We start from the raw sequence: 17,102 nt of genomic DNA on the forward strand, positions 1-17,102 counted from the left end.
GGGGAGGTTTGGGACCCCCAGTGAGTCCTCTCCTGGAGGTGGGGTTTGGGGAAAGGGATGAGTCTGTGCCTGGTCTGGAGGCAGGAAGATGGACAAGAGGATATTTCAAAACCCATGCCTTCAGTTGTCTGTGATCAGACTAACTTCCCAGAGGACTGGTCCCCCAGCCCCTTGTCATCTCCCCAGCATGTGCTGAGCATATAATAAAAGCTCAGAAAGCGCCTGCCCAGGGAGCTGAAAGTCACGAGGAACGCATCCTCTTACAGCCCCGTCTAGTCCACCAGCTGGTCCCATGGACTCTCCTTCACAGCGGTTCTTGGATCTAGGCACTTCTCACCACGTCCATGGCTGCTGGCTGGACCAAACCACCCTTCCTCCTTGGATGACCGTCCAGCCTCCTCTGTCTGCCTGCATTTATCCCCGCTGCTCTAGCATCCTTATTCCTCAGAGCAGCCAGAATGATTCAATAAAGTAAATTATATATATATATATATATATATATATACGTATATGTATAAGTATATATCTAATCATTATAGCAATCCCTTTTAGGGGCTTCTCATTACTCTTAGAAAAATATCCAAATTCTTGACCAAGGAGAAAAGATGATCTTGCATTTTGGATTTTTTTCAATTGTGGTAAAACACACGTAACATAATCTCAGACGTTAAAGAATCTGGTCGGAGAAGGCAATGGCAACCCACTTGTACTCTTGCCTGGTAGGCTGCAGTCCATGGGGTCGCTAAGAGTCAGACACGACTGGGCGACTTCACTTTCACTTTTCACTTTCATGCATTGGAGAAGGCAATGGCACCCCACTCCAGTGTTCTTGCCTGGAGAATCCCAGGGACGGGGGAGCCTGGTGGGCTGCCGTCTCTGGGGTCACACAGAGTCGGACACGACTGAAGCGACTTAGCAGCAGCAGCAGGGAGGGTACATAGAAAGAAACAATAGCAAATGGGATCATCACACCACTTTAATAAAGATACCCCAGGAGGCTACCTTAGAATAAATGGTTCAGGCTTAGGAGATCCAGGCATGCCTTTGGGACTCACCAAACTGCCCTGGGTCTAACTGACTGCCTGCAGGAGGCTGGGCATGGAACCGACTGCCAATGAGGTTTTAAGGCATCACAACATACCTACAAGTAAGAACAAGCTTGAAGAGCACTGAGTTTTGACTATTAGATTAGCACCCTCTCCTTTGGATGGGTGGGTGGGGACAAGAAGTGGGAGGCAGTGGCATACTTTCCATTTATTTGTGGGAGAATAGTAGGAAATGAATTCTACAAACTGACATGTTGACAGATCCAATTAGTAAATGTGCTCTCTACTAGTTTAAAAAAAAAAAAAATCTTCCTGCAATGCAGGAAACCCAGGTTCAACCCCTGGATCGGGAAGATCCCCTGGAGAATGGAATGGCTACCCATTTCAGTATTCTTGCCTGGAGAATTCCAGGGACAGAGGAGCCTGGTGGGCTACCATCCACGGGGTCTCAAAGAGTTGGACACCACTTAGTGACTAACACCAACAATGCTGATAAGTATGAGGTGGGAGTCTGTCGAGTCGGTGGAAGAAATATCAGCGTCACGTGGCACTCTTGTGCTACCGGACAGTTATTATCCCTCCTGGTTCTAAATGCCAGTGACATGGCCGCCAACCCTGTGACAACCAAAAATGCACCCCCTGGGGCAGGAGGCAGCCCCCAGCTGAGAGTCCTCAGCCCTGCTCAGCCTCGCAGCCTCATCTCACACAGCATGCCCTCTTGCCCACCACCCCAGTCACTCTGGCCTCCCTTCTGCTCCTCAGTCCTGCCAACCTCGGGCTCACCCCAGGGCCTTTTCACCCGCCATCCCTTCTGCTTCACACACCCTTCTTACCAATCCTCACATGACGAACCTCTTCCTCCAGGCCTCAGTCAACACCCGCTGGATGAGTGCATGGCCGGTTTGCATGCAGCGTTAAAACTGGAAGCGAGATCACTTACTCTTGTCACCATCCCATCCCCAGAGGGAAAAACGCGAGGCCCCAGAAATGGGCCAAATGGAACGGTCTTGACTGAGGTCACAGGAGGCCCCAGCCGGGGTCACTCTCTGGTTTGGTGATCTCAGCCTGGTGCTCTCTCCCCTCCCTGCCTCACCTGGAGGACTTCTGTGCTGAGCTTGGGGCCCATGCAGTGATGATCACGGACGCTTGGCCTGCCTTGGCACCAGCACGTCATCTCCAGCCAATGGGTTTTGTCTTCTGTGTGCTTTGCTCTTTCTTTGGCCACCAGATGACAAGTTAGCTTGTTTGGAGGCTGGGTAGTGTGAAAATCCAGTGTCTTTACCCGGCAGGACCACTGCTCAAGGGCCTTGTAGAAGTGAGGCTGCCTGCAGACCTGCTGATGCTTTCAGGCCTAACTCAAAGTTGATGGCAAGACAGCTGCAGATTGGTCCTCCATGCAGATTTACCCCGTCGGTCTATCTATCATCTTATCAGTCCTAACGGAGTATACCTGAACTTAGGCACACGAGCTGTCCAATGGCTGTGCCTCCTTCTCTTGAGAAAGGCCAGGGCTGCCCATACACGCTCTCGCTTAGCTCTGCTCCAACTCCAATCTGCTGAATAAGCCTTTGGCCTCCTTGGCGGATGGAGCCCTCAGTCAGCATAACACTGACGTGGGCTGGAAGGTATTTCTCCAGCTCAGTGTAGAGTCAGGCTGACCTGGGTTCAAATCCCAGCTCAGTCCCTTGGGAGTCAGATCCAGGTTACCATCCCCCGAATCAGGGGTTTCTTTATCTGCAGGGTGGGGCTCCTTCAGGGGTGTTGGGAGGATTTTATGAGATAATAAGGCTCATAAAAGACTTAGCACCGTCCTGGCATGCAGCTGACGGTTTGCTTAGTCACCACTCCCGGTCAGCAGCTGGAAAGACTGCAGAACCCTCTCCTCACTCCCAAGTCTTGCCCAAGCTTCCCTGGGAAGTTCCTCCCACTTCCATTTCCAGATGACTGGACAAGACTCAGTGGCCAGTGAGTCAGGAGGGACAAAGAAATAAAAAGTAAAATAAATCTGATAATTTATTATCATATATTGTTCAAAAGACCCTGATGCTGGGAAAGATTGATGGCAAAAGGAGAAGAGGGTGGCAGAGGATGAGATGGTTGGATGGAGTCACTAACTCAATGGACATGAACTTGGGCAAACTCCGAGAGAGAGTGAGGGAAGGGAGGCCTGGGGTACTGCAGTCCATGGGGTCACAAAGGGTAGAACGCGATTTAGAGCAAGAACAACAACAAAATGTGATCACGCTGATCATGATTGCAGACCCATTTCTGGCACACCAGGACTCACCAGGTGCTATTCTGAGCCTAAACAGGTGAGAACAGAGGGAATACCCACAGCCACCCTGGAGGCTGGTACCATTTTATTCCCATTTTACAGATGAAGAAACTGAGGCAAAGGAAGGCTAACCAAATTGTCCAGGTTCTCATGGTTAAAAGGTGGCTGGGCCAGGCAGCCTGGAGACAAAGGGAATGGGTGGTCAAAGGCCATGAGATGTGGCTTGGAGGAGGCGGGGGCAAGGGGGACAGCCCCACCCGGGCTGCAGGGTCAGACAGGCTTTGCCCCCAGAGTCCGAAGCAGTGGTTGATGAAGGAGAAGCTCTCTGCTCCAGTGTCACTTCCTCAGAGAGGACCGCAACTGACCACGCCCTAGAACAGCAGTCTCTGACCCCAGCCTCCCTTTGCCCAGCTTTATTCTCATAGTGGTGGCCCAGTGGTAGAGAATCAGCCTGCCAGTGCAGGAGACGCAAGTTCGATCCCTGGGTCGGGAAGATCCCCTGCAGAAGGAAATGGCAATCCACGTCAGAACCCTTGCCTGGAAAAACCTCAGGAACAGAGGAGCCTGGCGGGCTACAGTCCATGGGCTTGAGAAAGCGTCAGACACGACGAGTGACTGAACAGCAAGTCTTCTCGTAGCACAGAGCCATGATCTGGCAAAGATTTATGGGCCCAGAGAAGTGGATCGAGGCCAACTGGGAAGGGCCCAGTAAGGTGGGATGAAATGTTGGGACTTTATCCTTGAGTCCCTAGAAGAGAGGGGAAGACAATTGTGTAGGCAGCCTCCACAGCACACACACAGCTTACCTCCCACACAAGGACTTTGAAAGTTATCTGAAAGGGCAGCCTTCAGTTTACCTGGGCATGGAGTCCAGGGTCCGATCCTCTGGGCCAGGCTGTGGCTGGGCCTTAGGGACAGTAAGATGAAAGCAATGGAAGCCTGCCCTTGGGGCACTCACAGTCCTCCCTGAGGTGCCCGCAGTCCTCCCTGGGGGTGCCCACAGTCCTCCCAGGGGTGCCCACAGTCCTCCCTGGGGGTGCCCACAGTCCTCCCTGGGGTGCCCACAGTCCTCCCTGGGGTGCCCACAGTCCTCCCTTGGGGTGCCCACAGTCCTCCAGGGGCACAGGTAGGTGAACTCACACATGCCATGGCTTTTCATAGACAACGTGGCTTGTCCACCAGTGACCCCAGGCTTGGGCTGCCCGCATGCCTCTGCCTATGCTGTCCCTGCTTCCTGGAAGGCTGTTCACCCATCCAGACATATGTATTGATCTCCTACTGTATACTAGGCATTGGGGAAACAAGGGAAATCCAAAGCAGATGTGGTTCCTATCTTCCCAGAGCCCTGGAATGCCCAGGAAACGTCTATTCATTCCTCAAAACCCTACTCTGATACCCTCTGCTCAACATGAAGTCTTCCCCAATTCCCCCAAGCAGGAGCCTTGCTCCTTTTCCAGGGCTCTCCCAGCATCCTGTGACTTCACTTGTAGAGAAAAGAAAAAGGAAAGAAAAATCAACCAACCACTGAAAAAAAAACTCAGCATGCACCAGACCCTGGGCTGGGTAATTCACAAGGCAATGTCCTGCTGCAGGCTCCCAGTCGCCCTTTTCACAGATGAGAAAATGGGCCCAGAGAGGTTACATCTCTCACCCAAGATCACACAGTCAGCTGACAAGTGAGAAAGCAGGGACAGGGAATCAAGCTCCGCTCCAAGGTTGGCCGCTGGGCACGCTGTGGGCACCCCAAAGACTGGGGTGGTGGGTCATCGGACACGCACTCTGTCCTCAGGCTCCAGCACAGGCCGGGCACACAGTGGGGCCCTGGGCAGGCGGGCCGGCGGGTACCCAGAGGAAGCCCGGCTGGGCCTGCACTGCCCTCCTCAGGGCCTAGGTGGCGATCTGAACACTCCGTCCCTCTGGCCCTTGCAGGCTTCCACCTTCGCCCGGAAAGGCTCTTCTCTCCCTCTCCCAGCCTCCTCTGCCTGCCAGTCCCTTGGCCCAGGTCAGCCTCTGTCCCCCTGAATGGGCTCTCCCCACGCTGATACTTGTCACCACTATGGGACCTCAGGAAGGGCCAGCTATTCGCCAAAGTGTTTGTAGAGGGGAAGGACTCACTCACTCACGTCCACAGTCAGAATCTGGGAGCACTGACTTAGGCACCCAGGGGGCTGTTGGGACCCATCTTTGCGGGGTTTTCCCTCCCTGTTGCTCTAGTTGTGGGGGGTGGTTTGAGGGTGGCCTCCCCACACCCTGCCAGGCTGAGTCACCATCTACAAAGCTCCAGAAACCAAGACAGGATACATCGGTGGAGACGAAGACTGAGAGGGTCAGGAGCAGGATGCTGTCCAAAGCACCCCGCAAGTCAGGCGGGAGCTGGGCCGGATCTTGTCGACTTCCACAATCGCCAGCACAGTTTCAAGCTGTTTCTCCAGGGCTCTGGCTTGGCTGGAGGATGGGGGCGTGGTGTGGTGCTCGGGGGCTGGCAAAGGAGAAAAATGCAGTCCAACCAGTTATCTGATGGAGTAATAATAAAAATAACAACAACTCCCATTTCTGTCGAGCTTTCAGCCTTTTACCTGCATTACCTCATCTGTCCTCACGCCTCCGGGGGGAGGAGGGTCCACTGTCCCGAGAGGAGAGCGCGGTTGACCCCAGTCCCAAGGGTGCTGGGACCAGGTCCCAGCTCCCAGGCCCACAGAGCTTCCTGTTGGGGATGAGGGACAGGCAGGGGGGTGAGGGGAAGCCTGAGATTTCTGGACGGAGGGGCAGCCAAGATGGGAAGGGCGTGTCCTCCTCCCTGGCTGGTCTCCCCCACTCCCCGTAACCTTCTTTGCGAAGCCGCAGCCCTGCCCTGAGCCAGGCCACCTCTTGTCCCTCTCTGTTCTCCTCAACTCTCCCCCCATCTGGGCCTCTACCGACCATCAGATCAGGCTATCTCCACCTGCCCTTAGGCACGTTCCTCCCCCGTCTTAGACTCAGTTTCTCCATCTATCCAACAAGCAAGTTGAGCGTTGAGTTCGGGCTTCCAGCACTCGTGGTCCGATCTCTCGGGGGAAAAGTCGAGATCAACACAGGAATGACTCTGTCTGTGGCCTTGACTAAGGGCCAGGCACTAAGCGCCAGCTTCTCTGCTGGCGACACAGAGCAGCCAAAGGCAGACGATGCCCCAGAGGCTCGGGGTCAACGGATGCTGCTTCCCCCATTTTCTGTGCCTCGGTTCCCTGATCTGTCTGCTGCTGCTGCTAAATCGCTTCAGTCGTATCCAACTCCGTGCGACCCCATAGATGGCCGCCCACGAGGCTCCTCCGTCCCTGGGATTCTCCAGGCAAGAACACTTGGGGAAGATAAACCTCCCTGGCAGGGTTTTGGGAAAGCCCACTGCAATACCGTATGTAATGTGCTTCACAGCATCCATCACACTAAAGTATCATCATGGTCATCATCTAACCCCTCCTCCTGGTCTGGTCCAGCCCCCGCAGGGCTCAGCCTTCAAAGAAATCTCCTGACCTGGCATCAGAAAAGCCTGAGTTCTACCTTCAGCTCTGTCATTAGCCTACCAAGTCACCCAAGCCTCAGTTTCTTCATCTGCAAAATGGGACCAATAAGCTTTGTGTGGAAATGTATCATGGGCCTGAAGCAAGGTTCCTCATGGAAAAGGGCCTGGGACAGTCGTGGTCGATGGAAAATGCTGGTGAGCATTGTCTCCTTCTCTGTCGACCCAAAATGACATTTTATGACAGCAAAGCAAACATACAACCCTGCTACAGCTAATAGTTAACGAGCACTCACTATGTGCCCGGCACTGGGCTAAGGATTTTGCTTATCGAACTCACTTAAGCCTCATAAACTATGCTCTGTGGTGGACAAGAGACATGATGCCCATTTTACAGAGAGGGAAACTGAGGCACAAAGACCGACACCCAGCTGTGGGGAACACCTCTACCTGGACCAGACCCCATCTGGAGTGTGGCACTCCCATGACGTCTCAGCAGCACCCAGGGTTGCAGGCCAGACCTCCATAGCTCCAAGAGGTTGTGAGTGTTCATATCTGGGGCCCTCAAGGAGCTGGGGGAGGGGCGGGTCTCAGGTGAGGCCAGGCGACCCTCTCTCAAGAGGGCACACATGCTTCCCTGGCCCCGCCACCATGCCAGAGGGGTAGGGAACAGGTGTACAGCCGCCTAGCCCCAGGCCTGGTAAGGGAGAGACTCACTTGGCAGCCGGGCCCCGCATGAACGAGAAGAAACCCAGCCTGCAGCCCCCTGGCCTCGGCAGGAGATTAACAAAACAAATACCCGCGCAATCTCAATTTCAACACTTGGGGAGGGGGCCAAGTGTCAGGGCGCAGGGGGCGGGTGGGAAACGCCGAGACATTTTACCACCTAAATAACTTTCCCTCTGTTTCGTTTCACGCGAATGTATACCCTCAAGTGCTCTCTCCCTCTCTCTCTTTTTTTCACGTTTTTATTTTATTTTTACAAATGCTCAAACTTTCCTGCCACAAATTATTCTTGGCCAGGTTACAAGTAGAAAGGCCGTGTGGATCCTTGACTTGACAAAAAGGGGGTGGAGTGGGGGGGGGGGCAGCGTTCCTGTGAAATATTTTGGTTGTGCGTTTGAGGGGGGATTTCTTGCTTCGTTTTCCCGGCTGGGCCTTCGCCCACAAGCCGTCTCCAGGTGGCCTCAGGCCTGCAGCTGCCCTTCCCTCCGGGGTCTCTGGCTCTGCTTCCACCAAGCAGACCCGGAAGGGCATTTGCCAAGTGCAGGTTGGAGCTGGCACGGTATGGCTCCCCTCACCCTGGCCCTGCGGGTCCTGTCTGGAAGCCTGGCGTCCCGGGGACAGGTTCCTGGATTCCCAGATGGACTTGCCCGGCTCTAGCCAGGAGCCAGTGAACGGGCTGGGTCCGGGGCCTCGCTGCTGGTGCAGAAGGAGGCGGCACGTCCCGTTCACCTCAATGCTACTCCATCCCCTGCCCGCCCCCCAAACCCATCTCCCTGCTCTGCCTCACCCCACGCCAGCTGCATCATTTCGCAAATACACCAGGCTCTTCCCACCTCAGGGCCTGGGGCCACTGCTTTTCCTCTTCCTGCAATCCCCGCCCCTCCAGTCTTCCGTGGCATCCTCTTGGTTATCGTCCAGGTCTCCGCTGGATTGTCACCTCCCCAGAAAGACTTTCCGGATGACCTCATCCCAAGGAAGGACCCCGTTACTTGCCATCTCAGCCCCTTTGTGGTTTTTTTTCATAATACTTAGGTAATTTATTCTAGTTTTGTTTGTGTGTGTTCTTGCCTTTTTTTTTTTTTCCTGGTCTTACCCAACTGAGTAAATAAATAAATGAGGGTGTGAATAAGCCAATGAATGAATGAGTGAGTGAATAAGCCAATGAATGAATGAGTGAGTGAATAAGCCAATGAATGAATGAGTCAATGAATGAATGAGTGAATGAATAAGTCGATGAATGAATGCGTGAACAAATTAGTCAGTGAACAAATTAGTCAGTGAATGAATGAGTCAATAAGTCAATGAATGAATGAGTCGATGAATGAATAAGTGAATAAGCCGATGAATGAATGAGTCGATGAGTGAATGAGTGAATGAATGAGTCAATAACCAAATGAGTGGACACATGAGTGAGGGAACGAATGAATGAGGGGAGCCCTGAAGGTTGGACTGATTTTCGATTCCTCTCACTGATAGCAATTCTGGGCATCCGTGACTGCCTTACTGAGGGCCGCTTCTCCCAAGCTGGTTAGAAGGGAACACAGCGGAGCTAGACTAAAGGTACCTGGTGTCCATCAGTCCAGTGGGGGTTGCTGTCCCCAGCAGGGAGGATCCAGGCCCTCTTGGGGCCTGACGACATCCCCAAGAAGGTTTCATAGCATTTCTTAGAAAAGCAAGATCACGTGGTCACAGCCATGTGGCCCAGGGTCCACCCTGAGCCCAGCGCACTTGAGTCAGGCCACGTTCATTTAACATGGGTCAGACAGAATTGACTCAACCAGCTGTTTTTTTGTTGACAGGCTCACTTTTCAACGTGAGCTCACACTCTCAGAGGTGCCGTCGAGGCAGAGGTTCAGAATCCCTTGCAACAGATGAGGAAATGGAGGCTGGGAGGGGAGAGGGGAGGCGCACGAGGCCACTGGCAGATCCCATCTTTGCCCTTCGGTGCCCCTGCTGGGCCCATCTTGCTGTGATCTGTGTTGGCTGTGGTGGTCCGTCTTTGTCCGGACAGAGCAGACCCCCAGAACTATCCCTGATGCCTCCCTCCCCACCAAACCGCCGTCCAAATGGCCCTGAGGCCCATGGGGTCCACCTCCCCCACTGTCTCGCGGCTCCTTGTGCACAACAAACACGCTCTGGGGTGACTGTTATCAGCCTCGACTTGCGCAACCGCAGAACAACGGGCGAAACCACGACCCTGCTGCTGCCTGAGGAATTGTGTCATTTTATTAGCATGATGAGTGAGTTTATGGAGCTCTGTGGTGTATAATTACACACTCATTTTATTGATTAGCAGCTTGAGGCTGGAACTTTCTTATCCCTTAATAGAAACCCTGCCGCTCCCCTCCAGCAATTATAATGGAAATTAATGGCTACTGACACAGGATTGAGCTCCTGAGTCGTCATTTGGGAGCCAATTACAAGTGAGTCATGAGGACTGAACTGTATCTCTCAGACGGACTGTCTGTTGCCCTTGTTAGGTCTTAGTGGGCTGCACGGTGGTTCTGGGGGGCAGGGAGAACAGAGGGTATTGTCCTTCTAGCCCCCCCCCATTCCTACACCCCAACTCTGAGCCCCGTAGGCGCCTGACATGTCTTTGCTGAGCAGATTCCGTCATCATCTTTTTTTCAGCCATCCCTGGTTAAGAAGGAGAGAGGTTGGTGGAGTGCTAAGAAGTGATTCCGAGAAGAAGGTATGGGGTGAGGACAAATGAGGCGAGCACTTTCTCTGCTAAGCATCCTCTCAAGTCCCGAGTCCGGGAGTACTGGGCACACTCCCGGGGTCGCATTCAGTGTGTGTGTGGTGCACACCTTCCAGGCCCAGATCCACTGCTAGGGTCATGGCGTGGTACAGGACAGACAGGAGCCCCTGGCTGCAAAGAGCTTCTATTTTGGAGGGAGGACAGACTGCTGGTAAACCTCTGAGTGTTGGATCAGGAACAGACCAAAAAGATCAGTGGGACAGAACAAAGCGTAGCCAAGCCTCAGGAAGAGACTTGCGAGCACTAAGAATCACAGCGTTATAATCCTAGATAGGGAAGCCCTTCCTTAGCAGGTGGCCAAACCTTAAAGGAGAAAACTGAGTTTAAATATGTTAACATTTAGCCTGAGGGCTTCCCTGAGAGCTCAGTTGGTAAAGAATCCACCTGCAATGCAGGTGGTTTGATTCCTGGGTCGGGAAGATCCCCTGAAGAAGGGACAGGCTACCCACTCCAGTATTCTTGGGCTTCCCTGGTGGCTCAGCTGGCAAAGAATCTGCCCACAATGCGGGAGACCTGGGTTCGATCCCTGGCTTGGGACGATCCCCTGGAGAAGGGAAAGGCTACCCACTCCAGTATTCTGGCCTGGACAATTCTATGGACTGTATAGTCCATGGGATCACAAAGAGTTGGACACAACTAAGTGACTTTCACTTTCACTTTTCAGCCTTAAGGAGCCTGGAACAGGAGAGGGGGCAAAGGGCATGGAGGAGGGAAGCAACAGCCACCAGGACCACAGCCCGTTGGTGCCCGGGGCCAGTGAGGATGAGCGGATGAACGGACGGGGCCCTGCCTCACGTTGCTCAGTCCATCCCTGCCCCGGCCACCCCTGTCTCCTCTGTGTAACCTGTCCTGTTCCCCGGCCAGGCCCAACAGACGCCCGGGGCAGTGACCGAGCCCTCCCAGCCCCTTTCTCGGTCCCGCTGGCCCAGTCAGAGGCCTGGCCTGGCCAGGGCAGCCCCGCAGCCCCCGGCTCAGTCTCCTGCTGATGCAGAAGGTGAACCTGGCGCCCGAGGAAGGCACCTGTCCCTCCCGGCCCTGACCCGAGGCCGCCCGGGGCCTTGCTCACCGTCCTGCCCTCACCCGGACGTCCTGAGCGCAGTCCCTCCCTGTCCCTGAGCTGCAGCCCCTCACAGACAAGCCTGACACCTGCTGTGCTTCCTGAACACGCCGGGAGGCCCTCCAGCACCTCAGGGCCCCCTCTCACGGGGCCGCACAGCTGGGAGGTGGCAGAGCCGGCTTTCGAAGCCAGCTCTGGCTGGCCTGACCCGCCTCTTGCCTCTGGGCCTGTGCAGTGTGACCAGCCATGCCCAGCACCTGCCTGAAAGCCAGGCTTTTTCACCCCATGACAGCAGAGGAAAAGGTGAAATGTTGGGGTTCCCGGGTCCTTAACACACCTAGCACGGGTCTATGTGTGTCAGGCAGGGGGAGGAGAGAAGGCACCTATGGGTCAAGGCAAGAAGAGGACGGAGAAACGGGAGAGCTGGCCCAGAATCATGGAGGCAGAGCTGGAGCCAGGAGGCCGTGGGCTGTCCTAGAGCCTGCCCAGCACCTTTGGGCAGGGAAGCCAGGCCAGTTAGACATGGACTGGGAAACAAGGCCAGCAAGGCTACGCAAGAGAGAAAGAAGCTTCCTACGCATCCCAGCGTCAGCAAACCCCACAGCCCCAGGCCAGCTGGAAGCCCCCCTCGCCAGGCCTCCGGCTACAGCCCCCAGGTGTGGAGGAGGGAGTCTCTCCAGGGAAGCAAGGAGATCAAAAGGAGGAGGAGCTGATAAATCACTAGCATGAGCCTCCCTCTCTGCCCGCCATGCACCAAGGAGCCTTCCCATAGCCGCTCCGATGTGGTTCAAGGACCCCTAGGAGGTCCCATCCCAGCCTGGCTCCCTGAAGCCGCCCCTGCCGCCAGTCTCAGGCTTTCATCCACACAAGTCTAAACGACCCCTCTCGCCCCAACAGCACACACGTGAGCACAGGCGATCATACACAGGAGACGCACGTGCAAAGGGCCGAGGGGCCGCACACCCTCCAAGGGGTGAGTGTAGCTTTGCCCAGCTCCAGCATTCTTGCCCAAACTAAGGCATCTCAGAGGCCCTGTGCCTGGGGTCCTGTGCTCCACAGGATGGTCTCTCCACATCCTCTCCCTGGGAGCCAGCACGTGTTCTATGGAAATCAGAGTGAAATGAGCTCCAGGGGCCTGCAGAAGGGGGTTGGAGAGAGATCACAAGGCCATACGGGCCGCAGGCATCACGCCTCTGGGCAGAGCTTCCCGGGCGCATGGCAGCCTGAAGACAAGGGTGGGGGGAGCATCGCACAGAGTCGGGTCCAGTGCAAGCCTCCCCCATTGCTATGCGCCCTTGAGCAATCCCTTAACCTCTCTGAGCCACAGTTACCCCACTCGTCAATCGTAGATGGATCCAGGCCCCTAGGAAACGTCACTTTTTCAGCCCCAAGCAGAGGAAGAAGCTGAGTCATCCAAAAGGACTCTGCTCACATCTTGGGGTTAGCCAGCATGGTAACGGTGGGGACGGTGCCTAGTCCAGATTCATGCACCGCCTCATTTGCAGCTCCCCCTCCAGGGAGGTACTGTTACTATTTCCACTTTGCTGACAAGAGGATGCAGCTCAGAGTTTGAAGCTGACCTTGGTTGTCCAAGGTCACACCAAGATGCAAACGCAGCTGTCTGACACCAATATCCATATGCCCTTAATCACCCCCCAGAACTGGCCCCTTAGCTCCGCGATGCCTGTGTTCATCCCATCCTTTATGCCTCCCCAGAGGCCCGGCCTGTCCCTGGGACGCTTTGCTTCAGTCCTTCAGCTACATCGGGGCATGTGCACACATGAACACACCCAAGCAAATGTCCAGTGTGGCCCCAGGGGAGCTCGGCTCTAAGTGCTCTCCGAATAATAAATCTGCATCTCCAATCCCAGGCTTCAGTGATCACATCCCTATAGTCCAATAATTACATCAAACTCAACGTCTCTACCCATCTCCAGTAGCATATTGGGCACCCGCTGACTTGGGAAGTTCATCTTTCAGAGTCATTATCTTTTTGCCTTTTCATACTGTTCATGGGGTTCTCAAGGCAAGAATGCTGAAGTGGTTTGCCATTCCCTTCTCCAGTGGACCACGTTTTGTCAGACCTCTCCACCATGACCGGTCTGTCTTGGGCGGCCCCACACGGCGCGGCTCACAGTTTCATCGAGTTAGACACGGCTGCGGTCCCTGTGATCAGTTTCATTAGTCTTCTGTGATTGTGGTTTTCATTCTGTCTTCCCTTTGATGGAGAAGGATACGAGGCTCATGGAAGCTTCCTGATGGGAGAGACTGGCTGAGGGAGGAACTGGGTCTTGTTCTGATGGGTGGGGCCATGCTCGGTAAATCTTTAATTCTCAGTAAATATTCATGGGGAGGACTGATGCTGAAACTGAAACTCTAATACTTTGGCCATCTGATGCAAAGAACTGACTAACTAGAAAAGACCTTGATGCTGGCAAAGATTGAAGGCGGGAGGAGAAGGGGCTGAGAGAGGATGAGATGGTTGGATGGCATCACCCACTCAATAGACATGAGTCGGAGCAAGCTCCGGGAGTTGGTGATGGACAGGGAGGCCTAGCGAGCTGCAGTCCATGGGGTTGCAAAGAGTCTGACATGACTTAGTGACTGAACTGAATTGAAAAACATCTCTAAAACTGAACTGAATTGAAAAACATCTCTAAAAGTGGGGCTTCTCCCACCTCTCCCACTGGGCCCCTTGCCTCCCTCCCCCTGACTCCTGAGTGAGCCTGCTTAAAGTCCTGTAGGGGTCCCCTGTCACCCAGAGCAGAAGCCAGAGCCCCCACCGCACATCCCTGTGGCTTCGCTGACTCCCCTCCCACCTCCTCTGGCCACACTGGCCTCTGATGGCCCGAGCATGCCTCGAGCATGCTCCCACCTCAAGGCCTTTGCACATGCTGTTCCCCCAGCCTGGACAGTCACACGTCCAGGTCTCTCATTCCCCAGGTCTCTCTCAAATATCCTATCCCCAGGGCCCTCCCTGAAGCAACCATCTGAAATAACCCTTCCAGCCTCACAGCACCTTTCCCCTCGCCCTGTTTAATTTTCCCCTTGCACTGGTCACCATCTGACATGATACTGATTTCCTTATTTGTTTAACGTCCGTCTCATCACAGGAGGGTATGCACTCCTGTGAGATCCGGAATCCCTTCTGTTTTGTTCATCTGCCGTCCACCCTCAGGGCCTAGAACAGTGCCTGGCTCTTGGTGTACCCTCAATAAATACTTTTGGAAGGCAGAAGGCGGGCTGGCTAACATAGAGGTGGCGCTGAGGATAAGGGGAGAGGAAGGGAAAGAGAAGGAAAGGGACAAGCAGAGAACAGACGTGAAACAGACCGAGATGGACGCGTCAGACCACACAGATGTGTGCACACATACACACGGGTGCTGAGACCCAAGGCCACACACACACACACACACACACACACACACACAGATATGCTCACCTAGAGAACACGCACCCACACCCTTGCACACGTGCCCACCTACGCAGAGCCCCTCACCAGCACTCCGCTCTGCCCTGCACCCCTGCTCCACACCCCTCCCCGGGCAGGCAGAGAAGCTTTTCCAGGTGACCTCACTGAGCAAGGAGGGAGACTCCACCAGCTCTTTTTCAAAGCTGATTTGGCTCCAGTCTCCCTTGTAATCTGCTCCCGGATCAGTGCTCACAGGGGCGCTGGCCCCGGCCCGAGGTCAGGACCTCTCGCCTTCTCCCAGGAAGTCCCACTCAGTGCCCCCCGCCCAGCTCCCCGCTCAGCTGCAGCTCTTCCCCTGACCAGTATAACCTGCTGAGCTGAATTCTTGCTGAGCATTTTCAAACAATTCCGGTTATCTTGGGGGAAGGGTGGTACTGTGACTCTCAGGAGGGGCAGAAGGGACCCCCTTCAGGGTGGGGCAGTCTCTGATTATTTTGCAGCCGAGAGTCCCTGCCCTTCCTCCTCCACACGCACACACGCACACACCTGTCACCTCAGTTCTCTAAAAACACTGCAAATTCTCAGACCTCCAGGCCTTTGACCCTCCAGTGCCTTCTGCCTCCAGGGCCCTCTCCTCACTTCCCCAACTAGCTACGCGCTCCTGTGAGATCGGGAATCATGTCATTTCATTCAAGGCCCACAGCGAACTCCTCCACATCCCTCAAGGCCTCAGTCAGAAATCCCCAACACCTCTTGGCAGGGGCTCCCACCACCTTCCGCCTGAACTCATCTCCCTGTTATGCTTGTTGGTTTCGGTGTCTGCCTCCCCAACTGGACAGGGGTCTTGGAGGGCAGAAAGTGTGATGATGCAGCTGCGCCCGCTTCAGACCCTCACCCCAGCACCCGCCACAGAGCACCGCCCCAGAAAACATGCTTGTGGGTGTGAGAAAGGGGAGGGAGGGCACGCAGAGGCTGGGCCAGGTGCCAGAAGTCCTGGGTCACACTTGTGGCCTCCAGCCGGTCCCCCACCCTCTCTGCTTGGCCATTCCTGAGAGCCTGGACTCAGGCAGCCCGCGATGGTCTGCCAGGTGACCGTGGCCCAAGCGGAGGAGGTGTTGCTGTGAGGGAGCTGTCGCGCTCAGGGGTGAGCCAGGGGCTGCCCGCAAGCCCGAGGCAGAGGCCAGACAGAAACAGAAGGGAGCCAGGGAGGGCGGGCGTGTCCACCACTTCACCCGGTCACCCGCGCCGCTGTCACTGGCAGCATCTGAGACCAGCAGCACTGCCTCCCAGACCACCACCCCCACAAACACCGCCGGCCCTCCCCATTGCCGCTCCAGCTGCATCGGCACCGTCGCGGTCCACACTTCTGTCCGTTCATCACCCACGCAACTTTGACATGCTCTCTGCTCCCCTGCATGTGTCTGCATGCACGTGCAAACACACACACACACACACACACACGCACACACACGCACACACGCACACGCACACATGCACACGCACACACACGTGCACACACACACAGAGGATTCTGTTCTCCTCCCATGCAGAACCACATCTTCTTCCTCTCTGGACCCTACTCTCCAAGCAGAGAGCCTGGCACATTCTAGAAGCTCCATGTTGAAGGAAGGAATTGGCTTAGTGAGCAATGGTGTGGCCCCGTGGTTTGGCCCCACTTTTTAGGTGGTCTAAGAGGGCTTCCCTGGTGGTTCAGATGGTAAAGAATCCACCTGCCAATGCAGGAGACACGGGTTCGATCCCTGGGTCGGGCAGATCCCCTGGAGGAGGGATAGGCTACCCAGTCCAGTATTCTTGCCTGGAGAATTCCATGGACAGAAGAGCCTGGCAGGCTACGGTCCAACGGGTCGAAAAGAGTTGGACACGACTGAGCAACTAAGCACAGCACACATCAAGATGGTGCAGCCAAGAGCGAAAGCTGGAGCAGAACTGACTCAAGGTCGCGGGTGGTCCCAGGGGCCTTCCTCCTGCCCTGGCTGCTCTGGACCAACGGGGCCACCACGTGACTCATGGGGATCTCACTGAGTCCCCACATGTTCTATGGCAGCTGTGCTGAACCTCCATCCTGGACTCTGAGGACTCACGGAGCAGTCATGTCAAGGTGAGAACTCAGAGGGCAAAGCCCCTCACTCTTTGGAACTGAAGCCTCAGTTTCCCTGTCTGTAAAATGGGCATCATGTCCCTGACTTTCAGGACTGTTGGAAAGATGAAGTGAGCAACAGCAGGGGAGGTGGCCAGCCCAGGGCCTGGCCTCTGGCAGGGGGGCAGACCCTCCAGCCTGCCAGCCCCCATCCCCAGCACTGCGTGGCTACTG

The 17,102-nt window shown here is 55.1% G+C and overlaps 1 long non-coding RNA gene across 1 annotated transcript; it reads right to left on the reverse strand.

Moving 5' to 3' along the window:
* Positions 1-3,041: 3,041 nt before the first annotated feature.
* Positions 3,042-5,704, reverse strand: LOC132659265 (uncharacterized). The gene is made up of 2 exons (XR_009599485.1): positions 4,179-5,704; positions 3,042-4,069 (listed from the first exon to the last, which is right to left on the reverse strand). It is a non-coding gene; the product is annotated as an uncharacterized LOC132659265 (long non-coding RNA).
* Between the last annotated feature and the right edge of the window lie 11,398 nt (positions 5,705-17,102).

Source organism: Ovis aries, chromosome 2, assembly GCF_016772045.2.
Source record: "Ovis aries strain OAR_USU_Benz2616 breed Rambouillet chromosome 2, ARS-UI_Ramb_v3.0, whole genome shotgun sequence".
In the NCBI taxonomy this organism is placed as follows: Eukaryota; Metazoa; Chordata; class Mammalia; order Artiodactyla; family Bovidae; genus Ovis; species Ovis aries.